The 17,316-nt window shown below is 38.3% G+C and overlaps 2 pseudogenes; both read left to right on the top strand.

The window, feature by feature from the left end:
• The first annotated feature begins 1,497 nt into the window (after positions 1–1,497).
• Positions 1,498–2,561, top strand: LOC147824375 (DNA replication ATP-dependent helicase/nuclease DNA2 pseudogene; annotated as a pseudogene).
• On the top strand, positions 2,558–4,583 carry LOC101707231 (DNA replication ATP-dependent helicase/nuclease DNA2 pseudogene; annotated as a pseudogene).
• The last annotated feature ends 12,733 nt before the right edge of the window (positions 4,584–17,316 follow it).

Here is a 17,316-nt window from a genome sequence, read left to right as displayed (position 1 = left end):
CTGATAGTATAGTTGCTGCATTCAGTAGATATTTACTTCATGACAATACTTGGTTTGACTTTGTGTCCTATAATTACTGTAAATCTCTTTATTATTGTGAAGGATAGTACAGTCATAGACTTTACTGATTCTTATGTCAATGTTGTCTGTTTCTCACTATCATTGTTGCTGATTTCCGTTGCCTGTGTAGGCATAGCTATTGCCATTAACTGCTTTTTACAGTATGACAATATCTGCTTTAACTTCGTGCCATCAATCTTATTTTGGTTTATTTCTAGAAACTCCTTCCCCTCCCCAAATTAATGGGCATGGATGGATCTTAGGACAGAGTCAAAAGCCTCTACATAACCATTCCCAGAGCACATCACTGGAAAGCAGACACTAACTAAAGATATCTCCATACCAGGAAGAAAGTATTTCCACTTTAATTGACTCTCAACCCTCAGCAGCAATAAAACAATAGAAACATGTGAAAATTAGGCAATAAAATGCCTCTAAAATGTCACAATTCTCCCAAAAGCTGATCCATAGAGTATTTATGGATGGAGAGGTAATAAAAAACCAAACAGCTGAATTATACAAAATTATGAAAGAAAAACAGAGTAATGAGATGCTTGGCAACCTCAAAAGATATAAGTACACAGACAATGAGCAAAATGATAATGAGTTTAAAGAAAACACCAAGAAAGAGAAAGCTAAGCTAACCAAAATGATACAAAACATGAACGACTGGTTTAGAGTCCATGAAAATGTACCAAACAGAAATCCATGATTCAAAAAATTCTACTAAAACTATGGGAAGCAAAATTGAACAATGTGAGAAAATAGTGTAAGAAGCAGAAGATATGATGATGTAGGTAATAAAAGACTCAGAGGTACCTTCAAAATAACAAGTGATTCTGATAAATGGATCGCCTCTTCACTAGATGATGCAAAAGAAGACTAAACAAAGATTAATTTGAATTAGAGAAAAAATCAGAAAACAGCACAAATGGCAAAAAAGTACCCTGCTTTCAGAAATCATAGCAGAAAACTTTCCAAGTACAGAGAAGAATTTAACATGAAGATAAGTGAGGCATATACAGTACCAAATAGCCATGATCATTAAAGATGTTTTCCATGACAGATCATAGTCAAAATTCTAGACTCCAGTTGATGGGCACTTGGGCTGTTTCCAAGGTTTAGTTATTACAAACTGTGCTGCTATGAACATGGGTGCACATATATTGCTGTGATATGATTCTTTTAATTCTTTTGGGAAGATCCCCAGCAGGGGAATAGCTGGGTCAAATGGGACCTCCAATCCTAGTTCTTTGAGGTATCTCCATACTGATTTCCACAGTGGTTGCACCAGTCTGCACTCCCACCAACAGTGCAGAAGGGTTCCTCTTTCCCCACAACCCCAGCAGCATTTGTTATTGGTTGATTTCTTGATAGCAGCCATTCTTTCTGGGGTGAGGTGGAATCTCAGCATTGTTTTCATTTGCATCTCTCAAATGACCAGTGATATTGTGGGTTTTAAAAAAATAAAATGGAGTACTACTCAGTCATAAAGAATGAGAAACTAGAGACATTTATAGCTAAATGGAAACACATTGAGGTGATACTCTTAAGTGAAATAAATAGGACACACATGTGTAAATACCGAATAGTTTCTCTGGTGTGAGAAACTGAAAGTGTAAATAAGGATCAAAATGTATAATAGATAATGTGCAATAGGAAGAAAAGTGGTGCCTCTTTCTCTGGGTTTTACCTGGTGACAGTTTGCTGTCTCCCAGCCCGGGATGGAGCAGCTGGATGAACTGGAGCTGCTGATGGACTAGAGTTTCAAAGAGGAGGCTGTGCCACTGGAAGAGCTATTTCAGTAGCAAGTGGAAGCTTCCATTCCCAAAACAATTCTGAGCCAAGGAACAGATAAGAACTACCTGGTGTTAGCAGTTGACATTGTGCAGAGCAAAGCAAGCCATGAAAAACACCTAATCATCACTGCATCCTGGTCACAAGAATGTGTTCTGTACCAGTACATCTAGGGGACATCATTCATTTGGAAGGAGACTGCTCATTTAATACTTGGATAATCAATAAAGATTTTGGGTTTTTGATCCTATATCCAGAAATGCTGATTTCTGGTACAAGCATGGCCAGTAGTATTCGATGTATGAGAAGAGCTGTCCTGAGTGAAACTTTTCAGAGCTCCAATCAAGCCACATGCAAAATACTGATTGGTACAGTTCTCCACGAAGTATTTCAGAAAGCAATAAGTGATAGCTTTGCACCAGAATAGCTAAGAGAACTTGCTTTTCAAACTGTTCAAGAAATAAGACATTTGAAGGAAATTAGTGCCAGTTCTATTGAAGAGAACCCTAAACCAGCAGGTCCAGAGTTCTCTTCCAGTCTTGTTCATAGACTCTCCCCGAGGTTCAGAGGAAGATCTGTTTCTGCTTTACCTTCTCCTATATATAAAAGGTTAAGTTTGAAAATCCTACCTTCACTGCCTTAATCTCAGAACAGACCAGGCTGCTACATGTCATTTGCTGAGACTTGCCTAAAATGAGTTCTAGAGACTTTAAATGCAGGAGGCGTTAACAGGTACTGCTTAAATCTGGGTCAAGATGAAATAAAACAAGAAGCAGAGGAGTATCTTCCTTCCTTTTCCAAGTGGGCTGGAGATTTCATGCATAAGAGTGCTTCAACCGCCTTCCCTCAGATGCAGCTTTCCTGCCAAGTGATGGTAGTAATAATAATTCAACATGTAGCATTGAAGTCATAAGCTCACTGGATATCGAAGAATGCATTTGGTCCCCTAGGTTTGGCATGAACGGCAAAATAGATGTCATAGTTGGTGTGAAAATACATTGAGGTTGTAAAGCGAAGTATAAAATCATGCCACTGGAACTTAAACTGGCAAAGAATCCAATTCCATTGAACACCATGGTCAGATGGTTCTCTACACACTGGTGAGCCAGGAGAGGAGACCAGATCCTGAGGCTGGCTTGCTTCTTTACCTCAAGACTGGGCAGATGTACCCCATGGCTGCCAAGCATCTGGATAAAAGAGAATTAAAGCTAAGGAACCAGATCGCATCACCGTACTAGCAAATCTGCTACTGGAAAGGAGAAGACACAGCTTGCTTCTTTGCCTCAAATAACTGAGGAGGAGAAAATCTGTAAATATTGTTCACAAATGAACAACTGTACTCTTTATAGCACAGCAGTTGAACAACAGATGGAGGACGGTTCAGTCATAGTGGTTTTGCTGCCCAGAATAAAAGAAGCTACCGAGCACCTGAAGCTCATGCATTTACAGTATTTCAGGGTTTGGTGTCTCATGTTAACCCTGGGGTCACAATCAAAAGACAGCAGGAGGAATCACCAGAATATCTGGCTCATGTCTGCTTAGGAAATGGAGGAGAGTGGTAGCTGCATTGGATATCTTATCAGAACAGAATGTGTACAGAGAGTTTGTGATGGACAATATGTACATAACTTCCAATGTAAACACAGTGCCATGCCTGTCACAAATCTAATGGCAGGGGACATAATTTTTTTAAATGGAGAAGAGAGAACACTGTTTGCTTTGTCCAGAGGATATTTATTAGACAGGAATTTGTCAGTACTTCCAGAATCAACTTTGTTCAGATTAGAACAGGGAGAAAAAAATTGTTATATAGACACACCATTAAGAAATCTCTCTGAATTGATGGAAAACACTCAAGCCAGTAAAAAAACTTTGAGATTTAATCATTGACTGTCGAGAGCCTCAGTTTACACCCTACCTCAGTTTTGTCCTTCTACATGATGCGAAGGATACAGTCACCAGCATTCTAAAGGGTTTGAATAAGCCTCAGAGATAAGCAATGAAAAAGGTTCTTCTTTCAAAAGACAACACTCTCATCATGGGTATGACTGGGACAGGAAAAACCAGCACCGTCTGTACCTTTGTGAGTATCCTCTATGCCTGTGGTTTCAGTGTTTTGTTGACCAGATATACACATTCTGCTGTTGACAATATTCTTTTGAAGTTAACCAAGTTTAAAATTGGATTTTTGCATTTGGGTCAGACTCAGAGGGTTCATCCAGATATCCAAAAATTTACAGAGGAGGAAATTTGCAGATCAAAATCCATTAAATCCTTAAGTGTTCTAGAAGAACTGTATAATCGTCAACTTGTAGCTGCAACAACATATATGGGAATAAACCATCCAATATTTTCCTGTAAAACTTTTGATTTTTGTATTGTGGATGAAGCCTCTCAAATCAGCCAACCAGTTTTCCTGGAGCTGCTTTTTTTTTTAAAGGTTTATGTTGGTGGGAGATCATCAGCAGCTTCCTCCCCTGGTGCTAAACCATGAAGCAAGAGCTCTTGGGATGAGTGAAAGCTTGTTCAAGAGGCTGGAGCAGAATAAGAGTGCTGTTGTAAAATTAACTGTGCAGTATAGAATGAACAGTAAAATCACATCCTTAAGTAAGGAGTGGACCTATGAAGGAAAGCTGGAGTGTGGGTCACACAGAGTGGCCAGTGGAGACATAACCCTAACCAACTTTAAAGATGTGAAGCTGCAGCTTGCCACCAGAACATGGTGAGGAGGACCCTCCCCCCGGGACAGGCCCACCAGCTGACGGCTCAGCCAAATGGAGCTGGATGGGGCCCAGTGGGCCAAGCAGTTGGCTGCAGGCTGACCGGGACCTGCTTGCTCCAGCTTGCTCCACTAGCTTGCCACCAGGACAGGGTGAGGTGGACCCCCCCAGGCAGGCCCAACAGCTGACGGCTTGGCCGCATGGGTGCCTCCAACAACATTACACCCCCCCCGCCCCGGCCTCTGGACTTTTGGCTGTGCAGCTACTTGGTTTCACACTGCAGAGGAACAGGGGGACATAAAAGCCATTGTCCTGAGTGCCAGAAGTGAAGAACAGAGAGAGCGCCTGTCTCAGGCTCCCTGATTAAAACAAACCCACTGGAAAAGTGAAGGGAATCTCTGCAATAAAGGCACACGAGACCACCATGATTGGTAAGTTGGATGGATCATCAGCTCCCATCAGAAACTGGACTTTCTTCAGGGGAAAAGAAGCTGAAACCTGAAGTAGAAACTTGCAGAGTGCAACCCTGCAGGAGGACAGGGAGCTCAACTTGGGACTTGCAACCAGAAATCTGCCTGAATCTCACAGGTCTCGGACTAGCTTACTGCGACTCATTGATTTACAACTGCACACTGCTGCCCACATTGTCTATTGTGACAGCAGAGATATACCCTGAAGGAGGCCCTTTATTTTTTAAAGGTGATAGATTAATAACTACTACAAATTGTCATTCTCTAATAGGTATTTGATGCTATGGTGTTCCTGATTGTATGATTTGGGCTAAGGTGATGTGATGTGTCTAAACAGTTTTCCTTCCAGGTACAATAAAAATGAGATAAGCTCAGAGTCATTAGAGACTCAAAACCTAAAGACCAGCTATATCTGGAAGTCACCTCTGAGAAGCAATCATTCCATAAGGGTTTTAAATACATCAACAAAGATACTTACAATAAGCAACTTCAAAATATCAGCCCAGGAACTAAACCAAGGACAGCACCAAAAACAAAAATGAGAAGGCATTTAAGCAAGTCAAAAACCCAGACTTCCACCCTACAAAAGGCAATTTCTGGGGGAAATGAGGTGCAAAAGTCTGATAATCCACCACGTGTACGCCCTGAACTGATAGCGCAGGAAGTACCAAAACAGATGAATGAGGCTCTAGAAAAATTCAAAGCAGAAATAATCTCCCAGATAACCTCAGAGATGGTGAGCGGAGGGAAAGACATGATTAGAGGCTCTAGATCAGAACCTGATAAAAAAAAATAGATGAGCTCAGAAACATGCTAGAAGCCAGGAATGCCCAGGACAAGAAAGAAATGGAAACCATGATTCCCCAACATGAGAAAGAAATGAAATCCATGAAACAGATCCAAATAGATATTCAGGAGAGTAAAAACTACATTGAAAGCATGCAGAGCAGATTAAGAGAATCTGAAGATAGAATATTAGATATAGAAGACAGGATTGCAGTTAAGGACCATGAAAACAAATTTTTTAAAAATAGTAAGGGACCATGAAAAATAAATTCAACAGCTGCTAGATGACACAAAGAAGAATAACATAAGACTGACAGGAGTCCATGAAAAAACAGGAGAAAGTACAATTGATATAAAAAAACTGTTCACAAAAGTAACAATAGAAAACTTCTCAGAAAGAGGTGGAGAATTGGACATACAGATAAGTGAGGCATATAGAACCCCACCCAGCCATGATAAAAAAAAATCTACACCTAGACATATAATAGTCAAGATCCCAGAAACCCAACAGAAGAACAAAATCCTACAGGCACTTAGAGAAAAGAAACAAATCACACCCAAAGGAAAGACCATCAGAATCACGGCAGACTTCTCAGCACAAACCCTCCAATCAAAGAGAGCCTGGAATGAAGTATTTCAAGCCCTAAAAGAAAATAACTTCCAACCTAGACTGTTGTATCTGGCAAAATTATCTTTCAAAATCGAAGGGGAAATTAGATACTTCCATGACAAAGAACACCTGAGAAATTTCATGAACACCAAAGCCGCACTCCAAACAAATCTAAGCAATATCCTAGACAAAGGCAACAAAGGTCACAACTCCATGAGGCTCAACAGAGGGAAGCCACAAGACAAGGCAAGAAACTAAAGGGGGAAAAGGAAATAAGAGCCACCAACAGTAAAACATCATGACAAGGTTGAGTCAATATCTCTGAATTATAACTATCAATGGTAATGGCCTCAATTCACAAATCAAAAGAAGTAGACTGACAGAATGGATTAAGAAGCAAAATCCAGCAATATGCTGTATACAAGAAACACACCTAACTCATAAAGAAATTCATAGACTGAAAGTAAAAGAATGGAAAATGGCTCTCCATGCTACAGGAACCCAGAAAAAAGCAGGCATAGCAATCTTATTTGCATACAAAGTAGATTTCAAACCAAAACTAATTAAGAGAGACAAAGATGGTCATTACATCCTTGTGAAGGGAACAATCCAAGGGGAAGATATGACAATCCTAGATATATATGCACCAAACACGAATGGCCCCAACAATACAAAACAAATATTAATGGATATGAAAAACCAAATAAGCACTAATACAGTTGTAGTGGGGACCTCAATACCCCACTATCACAAATAGACAGATCATCTAGACAAAAAATTAAGAACAAAATTCTAGAACTGAACCAAGCTATTGAACAAATGGACTTAATAGATATTTACAGAGTGTTCCACCCCACAAAATCAGAATACACATTCTTTTCAGGTGCACACGGGTCATTCTCCAAAATAGATCACATGCTAGGTCACAGGACATGTCTAAGTCAATGTAAAAGAATTGAAATTACCCCCTGTATATTATCAGATCATAGTGCAATAAACTTGGAGATCAACAACATGAGAAACTGCAAAACTCCCACAAACACCTGGAAATTGAATTACACCCACCTGACCAACCAAAGGGTCACAGAGGAAATTAAAGAAGAAATTAGACAGTTACTACAAATAAATGATAAGGCCAGTACAACATATAGGAATCTATGGGACAAAATGAAAGCACTTCTATGAGGGAAATTCATAGCAGTGAATGCCCATATTATGAAAACAGAGAGAACTCAGATAAATAACCTAATGCAGAACCTCAAACTCTTAGAAAAAGAAGAGAATAACAAACCCAAAGCCTGCACAAGAAAGGAAATTATTAAGATCAGAGCAGAAACCAATGCAATGGAGACTAAGAGAATAATACAAAAAAATAATGAATCAAAGTTGGTTTTTTGAAAGAATGAATAAAATCAATAAACCTTTAGCCAACCTTATCCAAAAAAAGGAAAGAAAAGGTTCAAATCCATGCAATTAAGAACAAAAAAGGGGAAGTCAAAACAGAAACAGCAGAAATGCAGAAGATCATCAATACCTACTTCGAGAACCTGTACTCTAATAAAATGAAAAACACAGAAGAAATGGACAGATTCCTAGATACATAGGAATTGCCAAAGTTAAATGAAGAAGATATAGAATTTATAAACACCCCAATTACAATGAGTGAAATTGAAAATGTAATAAAAAATTTACCAACAAAGAAAAGCCCAGGTCCTGATGGCTTCACTGCTGAATTCTACAAGACATTTAAAGAAGAACTATCACCATTACTCTTTAAACTCATCAAGGAAATTGAAAGGGAAGCAAGGCTTCCAAATTCATTCCTGGAAGCAAGTGTTACTTTGATTCCAAAACCAGGGAAAGACCCAACCCAAAAAGAGAACTACAGGCCAATCTCCCTAATGAACATAGATGCAAAAATCCTCACCAAGATACTGCTGGCAAACAGAATATAGAGTGTCATCAAGAATATCATACACCCTGACCAAGTCAGATTTATCCCAGGGATGCAAGGATGGTTCAACATTTGTAAATCAATAAATGTAATACACTATATTAACAGAATCAAGGACAAAAACCACATGATTACCTCAATAGATCCAGAAAAGGCATTTGACAAAATCCAACACCCATTCATGTTAAAAACCCTACAGAAAATTGGAATAGAAGGTCTTTATCTCAACCTGATTAAGGCTATCTATGAAAAACCAACAGCCAACATCATACTAAATGGTCAAAAACTGAAAACTTCCTTGTTAAAATCAGGAGCAAGACAAAGATGCCCAGTATCACTACTCCTGTTCAATATAGTTCTGGAAACATTAGCCACAGCAATTAGAAAAGAGAAAAAAATAAAAGGAATAAAGATAGGAAAGGAAGAAGTGAAGCTGTCATTACTTGCTGATGATATGATACTTTACCTAGAAGACCCAAAAAACCCGGTCAAAAGACGTCTAGAGTTAATTGACAGATTCAGTAGAGTAGCTGGATACAAGGTCAACACGCAAAAAACAATAGCCTTCCTATACACAAATAGCATACTCAGAGAGAAATTAGGAAACAGTTCCTTTTACAATAGCTTCCAAAAACCAAATATCTAGGAATCCATCTAACAAGGGAAGCCCATGACCTCTACACTGAAAACTACAGCACGCTGAAAAAGGAGAATGAGGAGGCTATAAGAAAATGGAAAGACATCCCTTATTCCTGGGTAGGAAGAACCAATATAGTGAAAATGGCCATACTTCCAAAACTACTATATAGATTTAATGCAATGTCATTTGAAATTCCAACAATATACTTCATAGAACTAGAGAAAACAATCCAAAAATTCATTTGGAAGCAAAAGAAACCTAGAATAGCAAAAGCAATTCTGGGCAACAGAGACATGGCTGGGGGTATCACAATACCCAACTTGAAGCTATACTACAAAGCTACTGTGATAAAAACAGCATGGTACTGGCAAAGAAACAGACCCGTGGATCAGTGGAATAGATTAGAAGATGCAGAAACAACTTCAGACATAATCAGCCACCTCATCTTTGACAAAGGAGCCAACCACCCTCATGGGAGGAAAGATAGCCTATTTAATAAATGGTGTTTGAAAAACTGCATTTCAACCTGTCAGAGATTAAAACTACACCCATATCTATCACAATGCACTAAACTAAGATCGAAGTGGATTAAAGATCTAAATATTAAGACAGAAACACTAAACTTGCTGGAAGATAAGTTAGGCAGAACTCTTGAAGATATTCGCATAGGAAAAGACTTTATGAACAAAAGCTCAGTAGTACGGGAACTAGCATAAACAATCAACAACGGGGATTTCATCTTATTAAAAAGCTTCTGCACTGCAAGCAAAACCACCAACAGAGCTAACAGACAACCTACAATGTGGGAAAAATTTTCTAGCAGCTGCACCTCAGACAAAGGGCTACTATCTAGAATATATAAAGAATTGAAAAAAATCAGACCCCCCAAATTCGAAGACCCAATTCAAAAATGGGCATCTGAAATGAACAGACATTTTTCAGACAAAGAAGTAAAAGCAGCAAATAAACATATGAAAAAATGTTCAACATCACTGGTCATTCGAGAAATGCAGATGAAAACAACACTGAGATTCCACCTCATCCCACAAAGAATGGCTGCTATCAAGAAATCAACCAATAACAAATCCTGGCAGGGGTGTGGAGAGAAAGGAACCCTTCTCCATTGTTGGTGGGAGTGCAGACTGGTGCAACCACTATGGAAATCAGTGTGGAGATACCTCAAAGAACTAGCGCTGGAGGTCCCATTTTACCCAGCTCTTCCCCTGCTGGGTATTTTCCCAAAAGAATTAAAAGGATCATACCATAGAGATATATGTGTACACATGTTTATTGCAGCAGTTTGTAATAGCTAAAGCTTGGAAACAGCCCAAGTGCCCATCACCTGGAAACTGGATAAAGAAGATGTGGATTTTTTAATAAAATGGAGTACTACTTAACCATAAAGAACGAAAAACTAGAGTCATTTATAGCTAAATGGATGCATATTGAGGCCATCCTCTTAAGTGAAATAAATAAGACACACGTGTAAATACTGAATAGTTTCTCTAGTGTGAGAAACTGAGAGTGTAAATAAGGACTAAAAGGATTAATAACTAATAATTGATACTTTGAAATAGGAAAAGGTCCAAAGGGGTAGGGGTGGTGGGAGGAGCTGTGGAAACGAAAGAATGGAAAGGAAAAATTATGAGAAAAGAAAAAAAAAAAGGAAACGAAGTATGTAAATAGGGAAGGTTGGAGGGATGAAGGGTGCACAGGTAATGGGGAAAAAATAAGAACCAAGATACATCATGTACAGGTACAAGCACCCAATGATAAATGTAAATGTATTTTATACCTAAAATGTACAAATAAAAGAATTTAAGAAAAATAATAAGTAAAGATGTGAAGCTGGAACTGGAATTGTATGCTGATTATTCTGACAGTTTCTGGCTGAATGAAGTATTTGAGCCAAATAATCCTGTTTGCTTTCTTAATACAGACAAGATTTCAGCACCAGAAAAAGTTGCAAAAGGTGGTGTGAGCAATATAATAGAAGGCAGACTCATAGTTTTATTGACTTCAACTTTTATTAAGGCTGGATGTAATCCCTCTGATATTGGTATCATTGCACCATACAGGCAGCAATTAAAGATCATCAGTGATGTATTGACACATTCTTCTTTTTGGACTGTCAAAGTTAACACAGTAGACAAATACCAAGGAAGAAATAAAAGAATAATCCTTGTATCTTTTTTTAGAAGTAATACAAATGGAACCCTTGGTGAACTTTTGAAAGATTGGCAGTGTCTTAATGTTGCTATAACCAGAGCCAAACAAACTGATTCTCATGCGTGTCCCCTCACTAAAGCAATATTCTCCTTTGGAGAAGCACTTTTGACATCTAAACTTAGAAAAATTAATCAATGATCTTCCTTCAAGAGAGCATGAAAGTTTCTGTCACATACTGGGAGATTTTCAAAGATGAAGCACTATTTTCCTTGCCTATTCATATTAGGGCAGTGTCTCCTAGCTTTTGCCTACTATTCCTAATTTTGGTTTGCTCAAAAACAGAGCCTGGTTAAACTGTGAAGGTACTTTTATTGAAAGGGTGTTCTGCAAAGTTCCAGTTCTTTCCTTGCTTCTTTTCTTTCCTTTTCTCTCTCTTTCTCTCTCTCTCTCTCTGGTTTAATCTTGTTAAATATAAAATTCTGTTGCCATGCAAAATTTAACACTGTTTATTTAAATACTAATGTACCCCAAACAATAAATATATTTTATACTATAAATACATTTTCATCTGGCCTAAAAAGTGATAAATTTTTAACCAACTAAGCTTTTAAGTCTAAAATTTCAGGACTAATTTAGTTTTATAGATTGAACTGCAAGAATTATATTTGAAGTACTAGATAAAGTTTTCATTATTTAAGCACAATTGTGACAATGGGAAAACAGGTGATTTTTTTCTCTATATTTTAAGGTCCCTGATCCAAAGGCCATTTTGATTCTTAGTACTCAGTATTTCAGTATTCACTTCATATTCTGGCCTGGAACTCTGTAATCCTTCCTGCCTCAGCCTCCTGAGTGCTAGGATTACTGGTATGTGCCACCACATCTGGGTAAAATAGAATTTGACAGAAGATCATTCTTATTCTTTTGAGATGAAATCTTGTTTTCTGAATCAATGACAAATTTCAAAGTTATATCCCTGGTTTTACTTATTTATGTTATTTTTTTTTGGTACCAGGGATCCAACTGGGGACCTTGCACTTACAACTCAGGCAGTGGAACCACTGAGCTAAATCCCCAGCCATATGTTTGGTTTTTTTTGTTTGGGGGCATTCTTCAATTTTTTTCCTTTTTGTGTGTTAGGTATGTCGACCACATCTATAATCCAGCTACTCAGCAGGCTGAGGCAGGAGAATCTTAAGCCCAAGGCAAACCTAGGGACCCTGTTTTAAATACAAAAATATAAAGGGCTGAGGATGTTGCTCAGTACTAGAGCACTTGCCTAGCTCAATCCCCAGTACTCCAGTGGCAGTTGAGGGGGAGGTGTTGTTAAAGTTACCTCAAAATGATTTGTTATACATGTAGCAGATTTTAATCTCAGCATATCTATCTTCTGAAGGGAAAAATCTCATTTCTGTTCTTTTTAATGAATATTTAATATGCTAAAATTGTTGTCTCCAAGTTATTAGTTTTAATAAATTGCTTTCCACTGATAAAAAAAGAAAAGGGGCAAAGGCGAAGGGGACATGGGAGGGGTAGGGGAAAGGAAAGAAGGAAATGGAATTAATATGAGAATATGAAAAAACAGAAACAAAGTTTTTGTAAATAGGGAGGGGCAGAGGGGTTGAAGGGAGGGCAGGGGAATGGGAAAAAAATAAGAACCAAGATATATTATGTAAAGGTACAAATTTCCAACGTTGAATGTCATTATATTATATATCTAAAATGAACCAATAAAGTAAAATTATTTTTAATTTTAAAAATCCCAGAAGTCTAAAACAAGGCTAGAATCTTAGAAGCTGTTAGGGAAAAGCAACAAATCACTTAGAAAGGCAAACCTATTAGAATAATAGCAGATATTTTGGTACAAAGCTTACAGGCCAGGAAAGCTTGAAGTGAAGTGTTTCAAGCCCTAAAAGAAAACAACATCCAACCCAGAGCAATGTATCCTGTAAAACTGTAATTCAAAATTGTGGAGAAATAAGGTCTTTTCATGACAAAGAACATCATAAGATATTCATGACCACTGAACCAGCATTCCAAAAAATTCTGAAGGAAATCCTAGAAAGGAACAATGAAGTCAATGATGCCAAAAAGTCTAGTGGAATAAATACATCAGATATTGTGTGGGTCATTAACCCGAAGAGGAAAAACGAATCAGCGCCAGGAAAATTATGCAATGCCAGGAATAAGTCAACACCTTTCATTAACAACTCAATGTTACCAGTCTTAACTCTTCAATCAAAAAGCCTGAGCCAGGCATGGTGTTGCACACCTGTGATCCCAGCATTCAGGAGGCTGAGGCAGGATTGCCATGAGTTCAAAACCATCCAGGCTACATAGTGAGTTCTCAACGAGCCTGAACTACATAGGGAGACCCTGTCTCAACAAAACAAAACAGAACAAAACAAAACAAAAACAAAAAATCAAAAGGCTCAGATTGACAGAATGGATCAAACAACAAAATCCAACAGAATTGTACATACAAGAAACAGATATACTCCAAATAGAACTTCAGAGACTAAAGATCAAAAGATGGAGAACAATATTCCTTCCATCAGGAACCTGAAAACAAGCAGGAGCACCTACCCAGTTTCCTGACCAAGTGGACTGCAATGCAAAACTGATCAGAAGAGACAAGGTCAGTACATATTGGTAATTGGAACAATTCAACAAGAAGAGATGAGCATTATATACATATATGCACAAATATTTCCCCAACTATCTTGATAAAACAAACACTGCTGGACATAAAGATCAGATAAGCATCAACACAATTGTTGTGGGGTTCTCAATACCACACTGTCACGAATAGGACAATTAAAATTTAAAAATTAAAGAAATTTCAAAGTATCATACCTTCAAATAAGTGAATGTAAAAGGTATCTACCAAGTACTCCATCCCAAAACAACAAAATACACTTTATTCTCAGAAGCACACAGAATTGTCTTCAAAATATACCACACATAACCCCACAAAACTTTAAATAAATATAAAAGAGTTGTAATGAAACTAGAAATTATGTAGACACATGGAGGCAAAACAATACACATGTGAATAATGAATGAGTCATAGAAGAGATGAAGGAAGAAATTAGTTCCTGGAATCAAAGGATAATGCCAGTACAACATATGAGTACCTATGGGATACAGTGAAAGCTGTCATAAGAGGGAAGTTTATAGATCTGAATGCCCACATCAGAAAAACAGAGTGAGCCCAAATAAATAATCTAATGAATCAATTTAAGGTCCTAAAAAAACAAGGACAGTCCAAATATAAAACGAGTACAAGAAAGGGAATTTTAAGGATGAGTGGTGATTAATGAAATTGAGACTAAAAAAATGCAAAGAAATCAATGAATTGAAGAGCTGGTTCTTTGAAAAAATAAATAACAGACAAACAGCCAGTCTTATCAAAAAAGAAAGACCTATATTAATGTAATTAGAAAAGTTATGATCATACAGAAAAGATTAATAGGTTTCACCCATGCAAATACCTCACCAGTTGAAGAGTTGGCAATTTGCACTGGATGTGAAAGGGAACTCTCCTTTCCCGAGGCATGCACTCACACACAGTTTATGTTTGGCAACAGGTACTACTTTGTTCAACCAAAAACAGGAATTGAGCTCCTTGAAACTGCAAACCAGGATTATAACTGCTAATATCAGGATAAGGATAAGATTCTCTCCTGTTGCCAACAAGCAAAACTTGAGATAAAGGCTTGTTCTAAATCATAGTTGCTGTTCTTGATGAAGGATGGCATTTGGTAGTGAATATTACACATTGCTTCATAAGTATAGCTCTCAATCTGCTAGTCATAATCATCTACTCATAAACTCTGAGTTGTCTCCAAAAGCCATTTCAGCTTTGATGTTTACAATCCCACAGGCCTAGAGAAGGGAGTCGTATATTCTATCCTCTTTACTTTTATCCTGTTCCCCACATGTCAGTTTTGGTGCAGAAGATGTCTTATAGTGAGAGAACAAATGGTGTTGGCAGATTAGAAAAGTTTGATTTTGAAATAGTCACACTCTGGACCTGCTAATGGGCTGCTATTCATATTCAAGGATGTATCTAGACTGAATACGCTTCCAAGCCTAAGCACATCTAGGGTGGGCTCCATTTGCAAGGACAATAAAAATGGAAGTGGCTGCTGATTGGTTGATTGCAATCCAGGGGTCACTGGAGCTTAGAATAGCTATTTGTGATTTATGGATTGAGTGGAACAGTCATGAATCCCCACATGGCTGGAGGGGCAATTTTTCTCTCCCAGGCAGTCCACATCCAAGTACTAACCAGGACTGACCTTGGTTATCTTCCAAGATCAGATGAGATCAGTCACATTCAGGGTGGTATGGTTATAGAGACACCTCTGATGTCAAGTTTCTGCTCCAAGAGAATATGGTCAGGCTGGAGAAGTTGATGGTGGAAGATCTCAAAGTATGGGAAGTAGTGGCAATATACTGTCCTTATGTCCTATGAAATGACTGTCCTTATGTCTCTTAGACACAGTCTTGGAGGCAGTTTTTAGACCAGAAGCACTTGGAGTAAGGGCATTCACTGTTGGAGAGGGTCAAGTTATGACAACAACAGCTGAAAGGAAGCTCCACTAATATTCCTTAGGAGTAGTTACACTACCCGTATCCTTAAATTGTTGGTAATGTTTGTATCTTCCAGACTAAAGAGCTTCCACGTTGAGCTGATGATGATGGAGGGCTTCTAATCAGTGTCTCCAGAGGAGGAGCCAGGACATCACAAATCACTAGAGCAGACAGTGAGAGATTCCTCTGGTAGGCAGGATCAATTGTCCCAGATCATCTTTGAAGCAGTTACATAAGACAGACCTTTTCCCCGCATTTCCCCTTAAGATTTAGGAGAAGGAAATTTCTCAAGGGAAATGAGAAAGGTAAGAAGCATCTGACTCTTATTTTGCCATACCAGCTTTGGGGTGTGGCTTAGGCAGTGGTTGTATTCTCCTCTCCCTTGCTTCCTTTTGCTCCCACTTGCACCTCAAGGGACAGTGACACTTTGCTTCCATGTCCCCTCTGGCTATCAAACCACAATATTCCATTCTGAGTCCAGTCAGGCAACATGCATCCCCACAGTCCTACCACTGCAGAGAATACTGTTGCATTTTTGAGAATGGAGTGGACACCCTGGAATGGGTAAGATCAGGAAAGAAGGGATCTGAACCCTTTGTTTGCATACCTAACATTCACAGTAAGACTTTTAGAAGAGTCCTTGGTTTCAGCTCTTACCCTCGCTGAAACAGGCCTGCAAGCTGCTACCTAAGTAGCACTTCCCAAGTGCTTCTTGGGTTTTAGTCTGGGAAGACTTCCTCCTATGCCTCCTATGCCTCTATCCCTTGTATTGCAGCACAGACCTTAAAATAAAGAATCACTTCGGTGTTCCTGTAAGAAGAAAAGTGGTAAAATCACAATGGACACTGTCAAAATCTAGATTATTACTACATTCTTCAAAAGCATATACTCCAATAACTTGGAGAATATAGAAGAAATAGATTTTTAGATACAATCAATTACCAAAGTTGAACTACAAAGTTATAAAACTCAGAACATACTAATATAGGTAATAAAATTGAGGCACTAATAAAAAACTTACCAAGAAAAGACCAGGACCCAATGGACTTTCTACTAAATTTTAAAAGAATTTCAGAAAGATTTAATTCCAATAATACTCAAATTCCTTAAAGTTGAAAAAGAAAGAGGGCTGCCAAACACTATCCTGAAACCTAGCATTACCTTGATTCCAAAACCAGACAAAAACTCAACTTAAAAAAGAAAATTGCAGCTAAATTCTTTAATGAACATAGAGGCATGTCTTAGTCACTTTCTGGTAACTAGAACAAAATACCCAACTCCCTCAAATTAAAGGAGGAAAGATTTATTTCAGCCCACAGTTACAGTCCATGGTTGGCCTGCTTCAGGGCAGAATGGCATGGTAGAGGGAATAATAGAAGAAAAGCTATTTACTTCTTGATGGTCATGAAGCATAGAGTGAAGGAAGGAATATGGGAAGGAGGTATCACTTTCCAGGTCACAAAACCAGTTACCTGCCTCTTCCAACCAATCCCTATCTTTTGATACCAAAC

This window comes from Heterocephalus glaber, unplaced genomic scaffold, assembly GCF_053883595.1.
Source record: "Heterocephalus glaber isolate CG9 unplaced genomic scaffold, H.glaber_assembly_v1.0 deba00001546, whole genome shotgun sequence".
In the NCBI taxonomy this organism is placed as follows: Eukaryota; Metazoa; Chordata; class Mammalia; order Rodentia; family Bathyergidae; genus Heterocephalus; species Heterocephalus glaber.
Note: the sequence above shows the minus strand (reverse complement) of the source record. Positions and strands in the feature narration are given on the sequence as shown.